The sequence below is a fragment of the Sarcophilus harrisii genome, chromosome 2, assembly GCF_902635505.1.
Source record: "Sarcophilus harrisii chromosome 2, mSarHar1.11, whole genome shotgun sequence".
Taxonomy (NCBI): Eukaryota; Metazoa; Chordata; class Mammalia; order Dasyuromorphia; family Dasyuridae; genus Sarcophilus; species Sarcophilus harrisii.
Genome location: NC_045427.1, coordinates 45,911,854 through 45,926,685, shown reverse-complemented (window position 1 = coordinate 45,926,685; position 14,832 = coordinate 45,911,854). Strand labels below are relative to the sequence as shown.

The 14,832-nt window shown below is 35.6% G+C and overlaps 1 protein-coding gene across 3 annotated transcripts in view; it reads right to left on the bottom strand.

Moving 5' to 3' along the window:
- ANKRD11 (ankyrin repeat domain 11) overlaps positions 1 to 14,832 on the bottom strand; it is a 328,516-nt gene that overhangs the window by 228,096 nt on the left and 85,588 nt on the right. For all 3 annotated transcript variants that reach the window (XM_031950121.1, XM_031950120.1, XM_031950122.1), the window contains exon 2: positions 11,182 to 11,258. The gene's annotated coding sequence lies outside the window, so the exon portion shown is untranslated. The remainder of the gene's footprint in view (positions 1 to 11,181; positions 11,259 to 14,832) is intronic.

Below are 14,832 nucleotides of genomic sequence, written 5' to 3'. Positions count from 1 at the left end.
CCCCCACTCCCTCAAAAAAAAATCACAGGAAACCAAGGCAAACCTTTCTAAGAAAGTTTATCTCAATGCACAAACAAAACAAAATTAATAAAAGTCTAACAAGTCGAGAACAGTAGAAATTTGCTTACATGGATTGCAGTCATTATCACTGATGGAAATTATACACATTTTAATCCTAATACATCAAGCTATTTAATGCACTGCCTGCACAGAAACAAGAATCGGGAATGTAGCCATTTAATCACTCTCAAATGTCTACTATGACCTACTACAACTCCAAAAGGGCTACCTCAACCTTCCCATTCCTTCACCTCTACACACAGTTGTCTAAACTTTGAAACCACTACAGATATCCCAATAACTGCTCAAGACCCCTCTGGAACCTCCCAATCTAAAGAAGGTCTACTCAATCTCCATTACATGTTGAATCTATCCAATCTCTTATCCTGTCCTACCACTACATGGGAGTTACCAGCTAGCTCTATTTATCCAACTCTAAATTTTCTCCCACATCTGCCTATTAAACATATTGAACAGAATGTCTTATAGAGATCTTAAACTTCACATGTCCAAAACTGAAGTGATCCTCCTCACCTAAAAACTTCCATCTCTTTTATTTCCTTCTTACCTCACCTCAAACTTCAACTACTGAAACAGCTTTCTGATTGATCTTCCTGCCTCCACTCTCTCCTAACTACTTCCATTATATGGTGATGATTTTTCTTTAGCAAAAGCATTTTGGTGGACAATGTATTAGAGTACAGAAAGACCTAACTAAGGCAAGAAGATCAACCAGAAAGTAGATGCAAAAGTGAATGGAGCCAGGGAAGAGAATAACTGACAATATATACAAACACAAACCAGCAGTTATGTCTCACCAAAGACATAAGACAACTGATTAGGAATGAAATATATATATATATATATAAAAGAAGCAAAAAACTAACCCTATGCTAGATAGGAATGAAATATATATAAAAGAAGCAAAAAACTAACCCTATGCTAGATAGCTTTTAATTACGTTAAAAGACATATGCTATCCATACATGCAAAACACTAAATCTCAGGCCAACAAAAAATTCTAACATCATAATGACCAAAAATAAATAAATAAACTAGCTGCCTAGAACTTCTCAACACAGAGACAAAGGAGGAGAGGGGAAAAGAAGGGGAGGAAGAGGAGGAGAGAGACAGACAGTAAAGGTTAGGGGAGAAAAGTGAGGAGAGGGAGAGAGAATGAGATTATGAGTGTCAAGGATGAAAACTCCAAGACAAAGTGGTTAAAAGTTGACAATTCAATTAAGAAAAAATAAATTCTGCAAGCAACCAAGGGAAAACAACTTCAAATACAAAGGAAATGAAATTGGAATAACACAAAATTATTCTGCACCCACCAGAAAAAGGGAGAGGGAATGTGTTCCAAAGAGCAATGGAGCTCAGGATGCAGCCCAGGGTGACCTACCCTGAAAAATAAGAGGTGTAATCATAAATGAAAAAAGAAATGGCAGTTCAACATTAGAAGCATTTTTATAAAGAAAATCAAATCTAAAGAGATTTTTTTTTGCTTCTTAAACACTCCAGATCACAGAAATGTATAAACAACGAATAAAGTAGCCAAGGACATCAACAGCAACAATGAGTTTTAAAAACAAAACAAAACAAAAAAATTCTTTCTAAATGTACACAAACAGATAAAGTGAAAAAACACTGCACTGGTGGTGGGAAAGAGTGGCACTCCTTCCACTGATAAATGCTCCGCTGGGTATTAGAAGAAAGATATTCTGTAAAGAGAGATGAGGACTTTTGGTATTTTCTGCAAGGCTTAATACTTGTCTTGGAAGGCAGAGCATTAGAGCTTTTGGAGGTAACTGGCCATTGAGGGAGGGAGTAGTGTAAGAAACCAGGATCTTAACTAAGAATCCACTTACTTGCTGATGAAGGCAGGAAAAGTCTTTATTTTAGGTTCCTGCAATATAGATTTGGTGTATAAGCAAGTATAAGCATACCCTTAAAGCACAAAAATACAGTCTTTTATTCTCTGTCTGGACACAAGTCTGTTCCTATATCTGGGTGCTATATAAGATTGTATCCTCTGAAAGGCCTAATTCCTCTAATAAATGAGCTTTAAAAAGTTTGGGGTGAACAGGAAGAGAGAGGGGCACAGGACAATATGCACAATTTTCCACAAACACCACAAAGAAAGAGCATTTTAAAACAAGATGAATGACGTTTTGAAACAACTATAATTTACAAAATTGTTCCTCATCTTTCCCAGCAGTTGAAAATGGTATTCCTCTGACATTTATATACCTTTTATATTTTATACAATTTTGTAATAAAATTTATATGCTATTGCACATTTATCTCATTCTCTGCATTTTTTGAAGGAGAGAAGCAAAATAATGTGTGGGTATTTCCAGTTATATTTTCAAATACTGGGTCACAGAGACTCACAGGAACTTGGCCAAAATAAATTACCAAAATAAATATGTTTGAAGGTTGTCTCAGTAAGGCCACTTGCAAAGTGAACACTACAAATTCGCTCTTGGTACCACTTTAAAAACTGGTCATTCTAATTATTGAAGCACCCACCTAACTAACACAATCAAGTTATAAGAAGTCACCTAAGTTCTTACCTATTATCTAGGAATGTAGCAAATTTCCATTCTATTTTTGGAGACCAGCACATGTTGATCCTTACTAGCTAATTCTCCCTAATATCTTTTTACTTATGAGCCCACCCTAAATCCAAACAACATCCAGCCATCTGGCTAGATTCAAAAATTAGACAACCACAAAGACAACCTAATTCTCCTCTATTATATTCCAAATATATTGGATATTTTCAAATATTCTCAAGGAACAACTCATGAAAAGGGCGAATTATTTTAGGGAGCTTCTATGGTTAAATACTTTGCTGTGTTACTGGAATAACTGATTCAAAAGTTCACAAAATGAGATACATTAAATGCCAACATCATGTTTTGAATGATCATAAAATTCCCTTTGTCACAAAAAATATTACAATGCCAATACCCTGATTTGGAAGAGGTTAAGATAAAATATAACTGTGGAACTGAAGTCATCCAAGAAGATAATAACTAGAGCAAAATATTATACACCCACTAGCAAGGTCAGTAACTACTTAACAAGCTTTGACTTTGGAGGAATGCAAAGCATGTGAACAGACAGTCTCAGGTTGCCCACAGTGTGATATCAACCTAGAAAGTCAACCCAAGCCTACAGTGCATCAAGCAATAAATGCTTATTAAGGGTCTACTGTGTGATAAGTGCCAGTAGTAAGCATTGGTGACTCATAGTCCCTGTCATCATTTACAATGAGGGAAAGATAGCAACCACACAAAGGGATGCTGATGGGGGGGAGAGGGGGGAAGGCAGAGGAGAAGAAAAGAACAGACTTTAAAGGCAAAGTCTAAAGTTGTTCAAGAGTGCAGCCACATGGGAAATGAAGAAATGGAGGGGCTGTCACTCTCTTCCCCGCCCCTTCCCCAGGAATTTCAAATCAGAGAGACAGAGAAGAGGAAAGAAGTTTAAATACCAAGGCTGCCTGGATCTAGGCAAGTCATTCTTGCTGCCTACTTTGTTGTCTTTCCAATATTACTTGAAAGTTCAAGTCAGAATACTCCAGGCAAAAAATAAGGATTGTAAGTCAGAAACATGGGAACAACTCTTAACTACAATATGAACATTAGACTGGATCCTAAACAAGTGTCATTTGGGACCAAGAGAAAAGCTGTCACTACAATGTACACCCCTAACTTCTTTTTTTGTTTTTAATAAAGCTCTTTATTTTCAAAACACATGATAGATGACATTGACCCTCGCATAGCCTTTTGTTTCAGATTTTCTCCTCCTTCCCCCCACTTCCTCCCGTAGATGACAAGCAATACAATATGTTAAACATGTTAAAATATATGTTAAATCCAATATGGATAAACATATTTATATAATTCTCTTGCTGTACAAGAAAAATCAGACCAAAAAAAGAAAGTAAATGAATGTAATGTTGTGATCCACACTTCAGTTCTCTCAGACTTCTCTCTGCAGGTAGATGGCTCTTTTAGTCACAAGATCATTGGGGCTGGCATCAATCATCTCATTGTTGGAAAGAGTCATATCCATCAGAATTGATCGTTGTATAATCTTCTTGTTGTCCTGTACAATGATCTCCTGGTTCTGCTCATTTCACTCAGCATCAGTTCATGTATGTCTCTCCAGGCCTCTCTGAAATCATCCTGCTGGTCATTTCTTATACAGAACAATAACATTCCACAACATTCATATACCACAATTTATTCAATCATTCTCCATTTGATGGGCATTCTCTCATTCTCCAGTTTCTTGCCACTACAAAAAGGGCTGCCACAAACATTTTTGCACATGTAGTCTCTTTACCTCCTTTAAGATCTCTATGGCATATAGGCCCAATAGAAACACTGCTGGATCAAAGGGTATGCACAGTTTGATAACTTTTGAACACAATTCCAAATTGCTCTCCAGAATAGCTGGATCTGTTCACAACTCCACCAACAATGTATTCGTGTCCTAATTTCCCACATCCCCTCCAACATTCATCCTTGTCTTTTCCTGACATCTTAGCCAATCAGACAGGTGTATAGTGGTACCTCAGAGTTGCCTTAATTTGTATTTCTCTGACCAATAGTGATTTAGAACACCTTTTCAATAGAAATAGTTTTAATTTCTTCATCTGAAAATTGTCTGCCTAACTAACTCTTTCAGGCTATACAATAAATTAACACGTAATATGATACTTTTGTGACGGTGTTGTTTTTAGTCATGTCAGACTCTTTGAAATCCCCCTTTTTTGGGTCATTTCCTTCTCCAGCTCATTTTACATATTAAGAAACTGGAACAGACAAGGTAAAGTGACTTGTCCAGGGTCACAGTAACTAAGTGTCTGAGGCCACATTTGAACTCAGGTCTTCCTAACTTCAGGGATAGAACTTTACCTACTGTGCTGCCTAGCTGTCCTATGGTATAGAAAAGTATAAAGAATAAAAGAATTTCTTCCCTTTGTTTTTATGTAGTTGTGAATTTCATCTCTACTTAGTTCTACCTCAATCTGTTCCTGCCCAGATACAAAGGCCAGTAACTAATGCAGAATTTTTGAGAGAAACTATCTACCTAAATAATTAAGAGGGGTTGTAGATTCCCCTCAAAGGCCTTAGGAATAACCACACTTGAAAATACTGAATAATATATTTAAAAATACTGAACAATACTGAAATATGACATTCTAAAGTCATTGATTCCTTGATCCTAATCCTAATTAATCCTGATTCCTAATTCTGTCCATAAAAAAAAGACACTTTTTCCTCTCCTTCCCCCCCCACACACCTGCAACACAATTATCATTTTAGACCTAACATAAGAAGCAAAAAAATTCTTTAAAGTAACAAATGAGTTATTCCTAATAGCCAACATAACAATTTCTTGTCTAAAAAATACCTCCTCTCTTTTTAGTTTACATTAGAAAACACAGAAATCAGAGAACAGCTCCCTACCAGTTTGGAAAATGCAGAGGAAGAAAGAAGCAGCCACAATTACTACTGGCTAGCTCAGCTTGTCTGGTACAGTTGGTGTGTGGGTGGAATTCAGCTCTTCCCTTTCTTATTTTACCTAGCTTCCAATTTTTGTGTACCTGATGTTTCCTGCCAATTCCATCTACTTGAAAGATGGGATCGTAGCTGTTACTGTTTTACAATAGTTGCTGTGTTTCTAAAAAGCTAGGAGTGCTTAGAGGGAAAGATTACATAACAGTCCATTTCTATAATTAGAAAAATACAGGTACTTTTTCTTTATTAGCATGTAAAAGTATACATAATCTAGATTACCTGTAGATTTAGGGTAATTTATAGTAGAGCTACATTTCAGTAAACTATTTTATCAAAACTAATATTCCAAAATATATTAAATGACACCTTATTCAATTACTTGTTCTTCCCTTTTTAATGAAAAAATTCACCATAAAAAATACTAACATCTATTTTTAATTCCTAACAAGAATTATTTAAATGGAACGAAAATATTTTATCTTTGTCATGGTTTTATTTCTTCTTTCACAACATGATTAATATGGAAATGTTTTACTATCATGATAGCACATATGATCTATATAAAATTGTTGTTTTCAAAATGGAAGAACAATGTAGAACTCAATAGTTTTAAAATAAAGGTTTAAAATGTTTTTACTTGTAATTGGAAAAATAAAATACTATTCAAATAAAATGAATGAAAATAATTTACCCAAGTCAAAGTGAAAAACATGGCACATCATTAAAAATATATATATATTTTTTTTAACCTAGGCCTGCCAGTAATGTCACAGCAACCTAGCAAACATGATCAAAATATCACAGGAAAATATTATATGACAAGTGTTTATCATGACTTTCAGACAAATGTTAAAGAGAGAGGTGGGAAGATCAGGGGCAGAACCAGACAACCTCCACATTTCCAGGGACCCTCTCCCACAGTTACCATATTTTCCACAGTGTTCCTTATCCCAAACTCATCCCCTCCACCCCCCATCAGTTACCAAATCTTACCATTTTTATATCATATATCCCTCCTTTCTGTCTACTCACACATCCATCAAATCTATCTATTACTCCCATCCTTTTGCATTGGTTCTCCACCCCACCCCATCACAAATGAATAAATTGTACTACTCCTTCTGTCCATCAAGTCAGTTCAAGACCCATGAAACCTGTCCTGATCTCCCCAATTACCTTGTATTAAACAACTACCCTGATTCTATCAACCAATCAGTAATGTCTTAAATGCTGGCTATATGTCAAAGATACAAATACAAAGAATGGAATAATTACTACTTTCAAAGAAACTTGTATCCTGATGAAGATGACAACAAGCATGTGTTCAAACCAGTTCAATATATGATTTTTAGAAGGATAGGCACATGCATTTGAAAGAAAAGAGTCAGGAAAGTCTTCTGGGAGTGAAGGGCAATTGCCATGCAAAAGAACAGAAATGAAAGATCTTTCTGAGGAAGAGAGAGGCCCACTTTGGGTAGATGTAGAGTGTGGAAGGGGGAGTGATGTCTAGGTTGTAGAGGAATTAAAAAGTCAGCATTTATTTATAGTTTTACTGGAGACAGTAGGAAACCAGTGAAGTGGATGGAATACAGAAATAATGTTGGTCAGTTCTGCAGTAAGGAAAATTCCTTTAATGATCGTGTGTAGGCCAGATTGGAGTAGTCCTGAGAAGGGTGAGAAAGGGAAAGCATATATATATATATATAAATAAATGTATATATCTCCCCCCTAGAACATAAGTTATTTATTGAAAGGTAGGATTATCTCATTCTATTTGCAGTCCTAGAGCCTAGAACAGTGCCTAAAACATAGCAGGTTCTTATTAAAGGCTGACTTGACTGATTTATTTAATTAACATCACATCAAGTGAAAGTGTTTTTCTTTGGCTGAGGACATTGACCAGAAATTTGGGCTTTTACCAATCCATCATCTTTTCAGAAATAGAAAACCTCCTGTCTTCTCAACTATTTCAACGTGCCCAAGATCTGAAGCACCAAAGATGATGTAAAGTAGTACCAACCCAGGTTGTGAGCATGTTTTTCTTGCCAAAGTCTTACAAAATAAAAATCACACCAACTGCTGTTAAAATAGTAAGCTAAACTAAAGAAAGGTTAAAAATACATGATATATTCTACATGAGATCAACAAATCTTGGGGCTAGAAAAGGACTTTGAAAGAGCATCGAGGATATTCCTCTCCCTTTGTGAAAATCACCCTTAAACAATGACCAGATGGAAGAAAATGTTATTTTTAAACAATGTCCATTTGAGGAACCTAATAAGTTTCAATACATTTTTTCCTTTACATTTACATAATGCCATAGGCTTAATACCACTTTCAGAAAACAAAATATTACAGTATAGATGACTAAAGAAAAATACATGACAAAACAAATAAAAGAAAAGAGAGTCCCCATTAATACCTTTTGAGAAATTCTTCCCTATAGGTAAAAAAGGCACTGGAGTTTAAATCTGAGGGGGGAAAAAAAATAACTTCTCTTCCTGAAAGTGGCTGTTAAGATTAAATAACTTAGTATGCATAAAGTCTCAGCACAGTGCTTAGAATGTAATTTAAGATATGCTTTATTCAATGATATTCCTTTTCAATAATTTTCAAGGTTGAGGGTGAAGGGGGGGGGAAGAGCAACAGACACATAAAGCTCATTTAAGTTTATGATTTCTCAATGTCTTAGTTTCAATGCCCATGTAAATAAGCTTCTCTAACTCCATTTTCTCAGTTCTATGATACACACTCTCACCCCATTTCGTGAAGGTCACTAAACAGAAGGACTAAGTTAAGTGAGGCTGGGCCAATAAATCAATAAGCATGAGTCAAGAGTTGTGCACAGTCCCTGGAATACAAAGAGAAAGGAAACAATCCCTACTTTTGTTGGCTCCCCACTTCTAGCTCCTCAGTACCCAGCACTGAGGTTGTGCATAAACTGATTTATATAAAAAATACATATACCCAACTCTATTAGGAAAACAAATTATAAATGTCTTAAGGCAGCAATTAGTGACTTTTGCCAAAGAGGAAATAACACCATTTCATTCAAATACTGTTAAAAAGGACCAAAGAGCCACTATCATGTGAATGGATTTTTAGTTTAGTTATAGATGGCGACACTAAACATCCTAAACTGATTAATATTCTGTACTGAAAGATATAATTTCCATGTCACAAAAAGTTTCTAGACAGAAATATATTAACAAAATATCTAGTATAACCTTTCTAGGAAGGAGAGCTCTTTATAATTCTAATTCAAGGCAATAGAGACTTACTGATAAGACTGCTTTCTTTTTGTCAAGGATATCCTTTTTAATTACTTGAAATAATATTGAAGGGAAAACTTGATCTCAAAAGGTTAACTATTATTGAATTACATGTTGTTATATCTACTCTCTCCATATCCTCAAAAAAAAAAAAAAAAAAAAACTATTCATAGATTCCAATTCCCAAATAAAATAAAATCCCAAATTAAGGACCTCAAAAATCATAAATTGATCTTTCTTTTGGCTATGCAACACAAAACCCTCTAACCATAACAATCCTCTAAAAAGGACTTGCTTATTTCAGTTTCTTATACTATTTCTTCTACTTACCCTACCTATCTCTTAAAGCATAGCTCAAGTGAAGTAATCAATCAACGAACATTCACTAATTACTCTGTGCCCCAGCAATATTGTACACAAAAAGTCTGCTTGACTTTACTCCAGCCCAAAGATCTTTCCATTCCCAAGATGTTGCCTCCCTTAGCATGCATTCTTGCTTCACAGATAATCCTTTTATTGTTATTTATCCATTCTACTTTTGTCTCTTTAACTAGAAAATAAATTTTCACAGGGGGAAAAATGCCCCATCCAAAATGAAGTGTTCAGGCTGTTTTCACAACTCAAATGGACCCTCATTCAACTGAATCTCCTAAATGAATATCTCATTATTGCAAATAAGTTTTGAAACATTAACAGATCCAACTGTATTGGACTCCACTCTTTTCAACAATGAGGTGATTTAAGGCAATTTCAATACACTTATGATAGAAAGAGCCATCCACATCCAAAGAGAACTATGGAGACTAAGTGCAGATCAAAGCATAGTATTTTCACTTTTGTTTTCACTCTTGATATGATTTTTCTTGTGCACCATGATGAATATGGAAATATGTTTAGAAGAATTGAATATGTTTAACCTATATTGGATTGCTTGCTGTCTATAGAAAGAAGGGGAGGAAGGAGAAAAACTTGGAACACAAGATTTTGCAAGAGTGAATATTGACAACTATCTTTGCATGCATTTGGAAAAATAAAAAACTATTAATAAAAGAATTAACATTCAATATTTCATTAATTGGATTCTGCTAACTACAAAAAAATTCACACAAACCTCATTCCTCAGTCATGTTGATTCCTCTCTCTCATCATACCAATACTAAATAGCAAACATAAGAATATATATAATCAGAAGCATTTAAGTTCCCTTTCCACAGAAAGTCCAAATTTCAACAATAACTAAAAGGCAAACAGCTAGAGGAAACAGTGACAAGTCAGCAGTGTGCTTCCAAGTATCCTACTTCACTAAAGACTGAGATTAAAATAATAAAAATAAGGAAATCTCCTTGAGAACAGGCAAGCAGAGGAAAGAATTTCTTTTAAAATCCAACTGGTCCCGTTGCCTGATTAATTTTAAAGAAAAGGCAAAATTTAACAGGTTTTACTAGTACTTTATCTCCTTACAAAAGTATTGGATAATAAAAATGGTAACGTGAATAACTTGCTTTGCCAACACTCCTACTAGACACACCCAGTCAAGAAAATCATAACCTGACATTAATTAACATTTTTCCTTCCCACTCTTCCTTCCACAAAAGAAGGAAGAATCCTGCTCAGTTTGTGGTCACTAGTTTGAAAATAGTCATGTGCCATGTAGTGGAACTTTTCTCAAAACCACAGGGAAGGTCAGCCAAGACAGACCCAATGCATGGCTAACAAAACTTTATTACCTTTAGCTGTGATTATTTTAAGACTAAAACAAGAAATCCTATTTTAAAAAATGAACAAAAATAATATTAATGATCGTCCCTTTAAGGTCTCTGAAAACAATAATACTAATTCACAAAAGTATAAAAACTAATATTATCCCAAATTGTCAATACTTAGAAACTATAGAATATTTGCTCATTCTTTATTATGCATCCCTACCTACTGACTTGACAACCTTAAGTGATTTTTATCTCAGAGGTAAGATTCAAACACCTAAAGAGAACACAAAAAACGGATAGACTTATATCTATCTACTCATTTAATTACACAAAAGAATAATACAATATAAAAGCTATTCGTTGATATCTAAAAGCGAATTATTATCACACTAAGAAAATACTGAAAACTACAGTAATTTATCAAAGATACAGGATAAAACTAGACTCTAGCACAATCACATAAAAAAGGCAATCATTTAGCTAAAACTTGTCATTAAGACCCAAGAAAAACAACTTGTAAAATGATATAGTATTTTCACAAGATCTCTGCAAAACAATTTAAACAGCATAAAAAATTGAGCAAAAGTAAATCACTAAAATATTTACCGATTCCATAGCTGAAAGCAGTCTTTTATCAGGATGTATTAAATCCAACACGAGTGTGTCACAAAGCAACAGTAATTCTGAAACAAAAGAACAAAATTAGTCAAAGTAAATATTAACTTGTTAATTCCATCCTTTAAAAGGAAATCTTCGCATTTGGACAAAATATTAAATGCAAAATATGCTAAAATTATAAAGCTAGTGTTATACACCGAAAATCCTGTACCCATTACCAATCAATAAGGTTGACCAGTTCTACTGACAAACATTCCCCTCCCCATGCATCTCTCATACTCTAGTACTCAATAACAAGCAGTCTCTCTCCTCCCATATCCCTAGGGGCAAAAACAATACTAACATCACACCTTCCAGAATAGAATGTAGCTGATTTGAGGTGTAGAGGGGAGAGGAGGTCAGTATCAAAGCAAGACCTTCAATGAGATCCATACTGACTTTATGTGCAGTAAATAGAAGAATTATACTTTTGCTTAGAATACTCAATCTTCCCTTGAAAACAAGAGACGAAGAAGGAAGGGGAAACTGCTATCAAATCACCAAGGCTTGCACTTTTTATGATCCTCAAATCCTCACACCTGTCACATCCCCCAAATATTCTTTGTAATTTTCTTACTATGGTCAAAAGTATCATTAACTATCCCAGACTCTCATCCTAGTTGTCCTTTGACTCCCCATCCTTCTATCTCAATCTTTATCCAATCTGTTACCAAGGGTTATCCTTGTACTCTTGTAATATCTGTTATATATACTTCTTTCTCTATAAGTCTGTCAACAACTTGATACAAGTCTGAATTTCCATGCCTGATACAGGTGGGAAAGCATGCAGGCTTGTCTCCCTGACTAAAATCTCTCAACTCTAGTGACTCCCCATTACCTCCTGTGTTTGAAGATCAAAGACTTCAAAAGTTATTCCTCCTCTTCTATCCCCCAAACTCATACTTTAAGCAATCCAGTGACATTGGCCTCAATGTTCCTCACAGATGATACTGCATCCCCCAATTCCAACCATTTTCAAAAACTATTCCCTGTAATTGTCTCTTCACTTACATTTATTGGACTCCTGCCATCTTTCAAATCCCAGCTAAAATCCTACCGTTAGCAGGAAGCTTTTCCCTATAACCCTTAATGCTAAGTGTATTACTTCTATTAATTGTCCCCAATTTGTCCTATTTATCTTTTTTGTACATAGTTGTTTCATGTCCTCTTCCTTTCCTATTGGACTGTGAACGCCTTGAGAACAAAAGCACTGTGGCTCTGTGTGCATTGAAATGTTTAGTATCTATTTTTATTTTGGGGTATTTTTCTTGTAGGGAAGGAGGATGAGAGAGAAATGTTGACCTTCCAGGGAATCCCAGTGTTATCAGTGTCTGGGACATAGGAGAAGCTTAATGGTTCTCCTATGTAATCTTCACTAAATTCTCAGTCATCGTCGTCGTCATCATCATCATCATCATCATCCAGGCCCTTCGTTACCTCTTTTCTAAATTTTTTTTTAAAGTCTTTATAATTCCATTCCCTGACTGAAAACTCTCTCCATAATAAACTATTTTCCACTCAGCTGACAAAGAAAATTTCTAAAAACAGGTCTAATTATGTTCCTTCCTCCCTTGCCCACTAAGTTCTAGTGGATCCTATTCCTTTTATTGTTTATCATATGACCTGTATGACTCAGCTTCGCTGGCCACATTAAGGTTCCCAGTCAATAAACAAACATTCAGTAAGTGCCTACTATGTGTCATACACTGTCCTAAGCACTGGAAAGCCAAAAAAAAAAGGTAAAAAGAGAGCACCTGCCCTCACTGAGCTCAACTTATGTGAGGAGTCAATGGTGCAAAGAATTATCTTCAGGCTGCAGGAAGAGTTGTGAAGGTCAAAAAAAGGATTTACTATTGATCCTGGAGATAACAGAGAGTCATTCAGGATTACTGAATATGAAGCTGATAAGGTAGGATCTGCACTTAGGGAAATAACATTGGCAGCTGGAGAACAGACTTGAAGGCAAACAAATAATTTAGCAGACTCCCAACAATCCAGGGTGACAAGGGTGTGCACTGTGGTAGTAGGAGATCATATATTCAAGAGATATTAGAAATGTAGAATAAAATAATACTCCCTGGCAAAAATTGGAGGTTAAGGATGAGAGAAAGGAAAAAAATGTGGAATTATTACCCAAAGGTGCGTATTGAAAACTATCTCTACATGTAATTGGAAAACCTTAAATACTATTGGGGGGGAATTTATAAAGCATGAGATTTTAATAGGGACATGAAGGAAGCCATGGAAGCCTGAAGAGATGAGGAAGGGGAGAATTTCCAGCATAAAGATCAGCCAGTAAAAATGTCACATAGTAGGAGATGGAGTATATTGCTATAGAAATTCTGAGGAAAGTAATGTCACTGGATGGCAGAACCGGAGAGAAAATGCCCTACTGTAGTACGAATATTAGAAAAAGAGGGGCCTAGTTTATGAAGGACTTTAAAAGTCAAAACAGACAAATTTTACCAGTATCCGAGAGGTAACAGAGAGCCACTGGAATTGAATGAGAAGGGACGTATGGAAAATTTAGATCTGTGTTTTAGGAAGATCAATTTAACAATGAAATGAAACATGGACTAGAAAGACTTGTGGAAGGACAACCAAGTACAACATTATTGCCACAAGCCAAGTATGAGCAGATATGGGCCTGTACCATGGTAGTAACAGCATCAAAAAGGAAGTATATTTAAGAAATGTGACAAACTTAAGAGAACAGCCCTTGGTAAATGACAGGATGAGGGGCAGGAGACAGTAAGTAGCAGAGGTTTGCTAAAAGAGTGAGGAGTTGAGGATGGCACCTAGATCAAGAACCAAATTACTAGGAAGACTATCAAACCATCAATGGTGACAAGAAGATTCACAAAGGAAGAGTTTGGTGACCAAAGTAACTGATGATGTTTGGCACATACTGAATTTAAACCGTCTTCGGGGCTTCCAGTTCCAGATGTCTAATAAGTGTTTGAAGATGAGAGACTGGAGGTCAGAGAACAGGTTAGATTTGCAAAGTAGATATGATCATCATTTGCAGGATACCCACCAAAGGTTAACAAGTGGGACCTTATGGAGCAATTTATTCAACAACAATATTATAAAGACAAACTATTTTGAAATACATGGGGAATTCCATCCACAAAATGACCAACCACAATTCCATACAGTTAAAGACGAAACATGCTGCCCAGATTTTGATAGAGGGGTGAAAATTCAGAACAAAGTAACCTTTAGGGCATGGTCAATATGGAAAATTTTGCCCAACTATACATTTTCACATTGACCAAAGTGTTCTTCCAAAAACCTAGGTTTAACAAAATCATATCTCTGATTAATAAGATACAGTTTGTCCCCATCACCTCTAGGATCCAACAGAACCTCCCTTCCATTTAGTATTCAGAGACATTCATAAATTGATCTTTCTATCCATTATTATATCCTACTCTTTCTCTTTAGTACACTTTCTTCCCAATCATACTAGATGCTTTGCTATTATCAGCCAAAGCAAACACTCTGTGTTGGTCTAGGTTACCCGCCTTCCATCCTGCCACCAAAGGATCAAGAGTTGTCTAAGTTAAGCTCAATAGTAGACAGCAAAATTCCCGAACT